Source organism: Peromyscus eremicus, chromosome 14 (genome assembly GCF_949786415.1).
Source record: "Peromyscus eremicus chromosome 14, PerEre_H2_v1, whole genome shotgun sequence".
Classification (NCBI taxonomy): domain Eukaryota; kingdom Metazoa; phylum Chordata; class Mammalia; order Rodentia; family Cricetidae; genus Peromyscus; species Peromyscus eremicus.
In genome coordinates, this window is record NC_081430.1 from 57,586,082 (window position 1) to 57,592,610 (window position 6,529).

The following is a 6,529-nucleotide window of genomic DNA, read 5'->3' on the forward strand; positions in this document are numbered from 1 at the left end:
TAAAATCCAATAAAAGAAGATAAGTGGCATTTCATTCATTTTCAGGGTTGCTTAATATTCTATTTTTTTTCTTTTTTGCTGTAATTTATTTACGTATTTTTTTACTGATAACACTTAGGCTATTAATATTTTGAGGAGAGAGGGGACTGGACAATGAACAAAATTATCTGTTTATTCTAATTGTGTATTCATGATACCATCTTTATTCATGATACCATCTTTAAGACCAAAAGTGGGCAGACATGGTGGACCCATGTTAAATACAGAGATTAAAGGAAATAAGAACACTCATTGGCTGAAATGTGGAAAAAGTATACACATATTAGGGAAAAGCAACCAGATATATTAATTATGTGTGGAATGGACACTTGACAGAGCGATATATTATTCAGTGATGCTGCTCTTGGGACTTTTGATTTATTAATTTAGCATATATGTATACACACACACACACACACACACACACATATATGAGCACATCAATGAATAAAGCCATGAGCACAGGGAGAAAATATATCAATAGATATATAGAACAGTGAACTTTCTGAGATGTGTGAATCAAAGAGTTCTGACTAAATTGCAACTCAAAGAAATGTCCGAAAAAGAAAATCTCCCTCATTTCTCCAGTGAGGTGTACCTCTTGCACAAGTTGGCCACAGTCAATGACCTTGGCATTCACTCCTCCCTTCTGTGAATTGTATTATAATGGGTGGGTACAAGAATGAATAAAGATGGCCAATTTTGCAAAAAAAAAAAAAAACAAAACAAAAAAAAACAAAAGAAAAGAAACAAATATTATTATTTATTGTTGTAACTTTCTGACACAACAAGCCTCAGAAATACACATAGATTAAGTCTTTTTGAATATTTCCCTGAAGGACATGTCCTGAGTCATGAACCATGGTATTGATATTTGGATTTTGTTGGAGAGCTGGCCATTGGTTTTATTTAGACAAGAAATAAATTATGAGTATGAAAATGATTGTTTGAATAATTATCTAACTGAAAGAAGGCTAAGCATGGAACAGTTCTGTGCACAAGGTAATTACTGATCTAATTCTGTCCACCGAAGGTTAATCTCTTAGAAAGGACCTTGTCCATTGTATCTGTGATCACCATGTCTATGGATACAGCTCATGCTTTGATCCAGTGTCTCAACTTTCATTTGTTTCGAGGTACCCTTAAAATTGAATGAAGGAATGAGCTCACACCTCAGTTGATTACTTGAAGGATGTAGACCTGGGCGCAGTTACGAGCAAGTTTTATTATTGTTGTGGGGTGGGTGTGTATATGCCATGGTGCAGGTTTGGAGGTCTGAGGATAGCTATTTGGAAGTTGGTTCCCTTTCATGGTGGTATGTGGTAATAGAATTCAGGCCTTGTGGCTTTCTCAGCAAGTGCTTCTACCCACTATTCATCTTGCCAGCCCAGAGATCTGATTAATTTAGACTCATTAATGATTAATAAGAGCCCTCCATCTTTAACTGACCTAAGTTGGATTGAATTGTATTAACTGCAAATTTTAGTTCATTTCTGTGGTTGGCACTATAGTACATTCTCTTGTTTTATTTATATGTTGGTCATTTATGCTTTTGACATAAGTTAACAATAAACTGCCTATGCCAAGGATATTCAACTTAGAAGTACAATAGTCCCTAAGCCCCTTAACCACGCAGATGGGAACCAGCATCTCCGTCTTTATTGAACAATTACATCAACCGTAGTATTCTCAGTCTGTGAAGTACAACACACTCTATGAAGAATGGAAAGGGTTTTTGCTCTGTGAAGTACAACACACACTCTACAAAGAATGGAACCCACAGGCTTAAATCTTTTAATAGACTGATTCATAAGGGATTGGGTGACTAATCCAAACTTGGTTCCTATTACATTCTCATTATTGACTCCCAAATAACTCTGCTTCTTATGTACTGACTTATGTACTATTTAATCTTTAATACAATAGAAACTAAAATTCACCACCCAGCACAAGAGAAATAAATGCAACCATTAAGACTGTCTGTGTGCTGCTACCCATAGACACCTTAACCTCATTTGTCCTTTTCAGGGGACCTCATAGTGCATTGCCAAGGGTCTACCCTGAAACAGTGATCCAAAAGGCCCCCTCCTCACACATTAGCTGACTGATTCATCATATTCATTCTATAGGTAACAGTGTTATTTCTGAATTACATCATGTGAACAGAGATGCTTTTCTATGAATAAAATAAAAGAATGCTTATAGGACCAGCAGAGAAAATTGACCAGAGTTTGTGGTTAATATGATTCAGCCCAACCTAAGTCTGTTAATCCTGGAGGTCTTTTATTAATTCTCAGAATGTTTCAACCTTAAGATTTGTTTTGTGTCATTACCCATTCAATCAATGATAAATGTCTGGGCCAATAATTCATTGAGGTAGGAGCGTGCCGAATGAGGGAAGGCGGCTATGTTAATGTCCTCGCCATGACTGGAGCACGGTTCATGGTTGTATAGGTTTAGCTCCCCTAATCTGAAACATCAGAGAGTCTTTTTATTTCTGAAACTTTCTGAGTATTGACTTTTGGCACATGTGAAAGATTCCACATTTGTCCTCATCATGGTTACAGTCAAAATGCAGGTGCACTAAAATATTGTAAAAACTTCCTCTGGTCACATGCATAAGTTGACTAGGGGACAAATGAACTTTATTTATTTTGGGGTAATATTTTTAAGATATTTCATTTTGTGTATGGACATATTCCAAAAGTTGAAGAAAACAAAAAAAGTTGAAATATTCCAAAGTTGAAACACTTGTGATATCAAGCAAGTCAGAAACAGAATGCTCTGTCATTGCCATTGAGATCTCTAGCTGTGGAGTACCTCACCCAGTGACTTCATGGCTCAAAGCATGAAACCTATTGTTTCTCACAGTTTCCATGAGGTCAGGGGTTTCTGTGTGGAGTCTTACCAATTTATAGTGAGGTGTCAGGCAAAGTAGTTGCTTGGCTGAGTGTGTGTGTGTGTGTGTGTGTGAGATCTGCTTGCAGGACCCATGTCCATGGCTGGCTGCTGATGGGGACCACGCTTCCTCTCCCCATGAAGATTTTCTCTATTGGCATCCTTAGAACATGACAGCTAATTTTCCAAGAGCAACAGTACAGGACAGAATTAGGTACATCCTTACTGTATCATATAACCTATCTCCCTAAGGCACAAACCACCACTTCCATAGTGTTCTACTGGTCACATAGACAGCCATGATCCAAGATGTGAACAGTAACACAAGACTGTGTGCCACAAGGTGTGGACTCTACTGGCCACCATCTTGGCTACATTGACTGTCCTTAAAATTCAGACAAATTTAATAAAGAAGAGCAAGGAAAGTTCACAAGTGCATTTGACATGAAGTGAGGGAGCTGAGTTATCACATGTCTTCATAACTGCCATAAGAGTGTCTCAGTCCTACAGAAATCGAGCTATCAGGTGTGTCTCAGCACAATGTCAGGAGCTTCTTTTCAGCCTCACATTTCATGTTCATTGGCGTCATTAGTAGCAATGACTACTAAATGACTAACTAAACAAGGACAACCAAGCGCTGACCGATGATGAGAATTCTGGGGTGTCTGAATCAAGGATTTTGATTAACCCTGTAACTCTGAGGTCCATCATAAGAGACGTCATGAGAGGCTGTTGAGATGGTTCAGTGGGTTAAGGCTCTTGTTGCCAAGCCCGGGCACCTGAGTTCAATCCCTTGGACCCACATGGTGAAAGGAGAGAACTGTTCCCGAGGTTGTCTTCCAATCTCCCCATGTGTGCTATGGCATGTGCATACACACACGGACTAAGACACACACACACACACACACACACACACACACAAACACACAAAGACATACACACAAAGACACACACACACAAAGACACATGACAAAGACGCATACACACATACAGAAAAGACACACACAAAGACACACAAACACATAGACAAGGACACACACAGACAAAGACACACAAACACATAGACAGACACACACACAAAGACACACACACACAAAGACACACACACAAAGACACACATACAGATAAAGACACACACACAGACACACACACAAAGACACACACACACTCAAAGACACACATATAGATAAAGACACACAGAGACACACACAAGGACATATGCACAAAGACACACACACATAGACACAACCACAGACAAAGACACACACAAACATACACACAAAGACACACACACACAAACAAGGACACACATGACACACATAGACAAAGACACACATGCACAGACACAGAGACACACACATATACACAGACAAGGACAAACACACATACACAGACAAAGACATACACACAGACACACAAAGACACATACAGTCTCACACACAAACAAAGACATACCGACAAAGACACATGACCAAGACACATACACAGTCAAAGACACACAAACACATAGAGAAAGACACAACCACAAAGACACACACACACATAGACAAAGACACACACACACACAAAGACACACACTCAGACAAAGGCACACACAGATACAGACACACACACACAAAGACACACACAACAAGACACACACACACAAAGACATACATACCAGGACACACACACACACAAAGACACACACAATGACACACAGACAAAGACACACACAAAGACACAGACAAAGACACATAAAAAAAGACACAGACAAAGACACATACACAAAGACACACACACAAAGACACACACAGACAAAGACACAACCACAGACAAAGACACACACACAAACTTTCATACAAAGACACACACACACACAAAAACAAGGACACATGACACACATAGACAAAGACACACATGCACAGACACATAGACACACACATATACACAGACAAGGACAAACACACACATACACACACACCAAACAAATATGTAGAAAGAATAGACACTTATTTAGTAAACGTTATTAGCAATTTGGAAAATTTTAAATTTGTTCTTTAGCTATTTAGTTTCATAAGTCTTTGTTGTTTCACTGTAAGTAAAATACAATACAACTAGGCAAATATTTAAATGCATAAATATTTAAATGAACAAGGACATAAGACATCTGTTTGTGGCCTCCTTATGAGATTGCAGAATTTATGTACTATTGTGAATACATTTGAACCAGTCAATTCCAACGTAAATTTATTAAATCTGATTGATAGCCCTTCACACAGGAACACTGAGATAAGAAACTGATGACATTGTTCTCCATCATTAACGAGATAGTGGATGCTGAATTCACGCTTGTTTATTGGACTGTAGTTAAAATAGCAGAAAGTTCAGTAAATGGGAACCAGTGTTGAGCTAATGAGCACAGGATTGCTAAGGTTCATGAAGGCTAACCATCCCTGTGACATTGACATTCACTGTGGAAAGAGGAAGCCATAGGTTTTTATGTTAACAATATCGTGCTTGTTATCGCTGGGACTTATTATCTGTTGATTTTGTTGTTGTTCGTGAGCGAGCAAATGATAGTTTAAATGAATGAAAAAAGTGTTCAAAACTAGGCCAGTGATCTTGAAGCATGTCAGGAGGAATTTTATTAAACTCCAAAGTCCCAAGGACCACTGGGAAGATAAAACAACTACTACTTTTATGGGAAAAGAATGTAAGAAGAATCAGATTTTTTTTTTGGTCTATTAAGATTCGTTAGTTCAAGCTGGATGGTGGTGGCTCATGCCTTTAATACCAACACAATGGGAGGCAGAGGCAGGTGAATCTCTGTGAGTTCGAGTCCAGCCTGGTCTACAAAGTAAGTTCCAGGACAGTCAGAGCTACACAGAGAAACCCCATCTCTTAACGTGCCCCCAAAGATCCTTTAGTTCAATTTATATTTTTATAAGTAAATCAATACATGAGTAAAGGAATAAAATATGTAAGTGAATGAAAAAAAGTAAAGGAGAGCCATGGATGGATCAATTACAGGAGTATGTGATAAAATGAGGAAGAGAAATAGGATTAATTCAATTTGGAAGTGCTAAAGTCCACTTCTAGGTGAGGGGCATAATAAGAAGTCCCTAGGAAGAATTGGGTGATGTTGGTTGCCAGCAAGTTGTTTCTTTCCCACACTTTTTCCCCCTATTACTTTATTTTTCAGAACAGTTCATCAGTGTAAAAAATTGTTAAGTGTCCACATAATTGCCAAATGAGCAGAGACCAATGATAAGAATGTTAAACCAAAACCGCCATTTTTATTGATTTTCTTTCTTTCTTTCTTTTTTTTGAAAGAAAGGGTCTATTTGGCTTACAATTCCAGGCTGCCAAAAGGGCAGTGGCTATAGGCAGATCAACATATTTTTTTGCAGATTTTTATGTGCTCAAAACGAAGGGATGATTTTAGGCCTCAATTTACATTTTTAATGTCAGCATGGTGCTAATTAGGAATAAGTATTATCACGTGAGAACTGTGACCCAAACAGAGATTGTATCATGTTCTAGTCATGATGACCACCTCTGTGCATCCAAACTCAGAGCATGAAGCCCCAGGTAAGCAAACATCCATGTT

The 6,529-nt window shown here is 38.3% G+C and overlaps 1 non-coding gene across 1 annotated transcript; it reads left to right on the forward strand.

The window, feature by feature from the left end:
* The first annotated feature begins 3,574 nt into the window (after positions 1-3,574).
* LOC131924743 (small nucleolar RNA SNORD113/SNORD114 family) lies at positions 3,575-3,645 on the forward strand. Its single transcript, XR_009383039.1, has one exon. It is a non-coding gene; the product is annotated as a small nucleolar RNA SNORD113/SNORD114 family (small nucleolar RNA).
* The last annotated feature ends 2,884 nt before the right edge of the window (positions 3,646-6,529 follow it).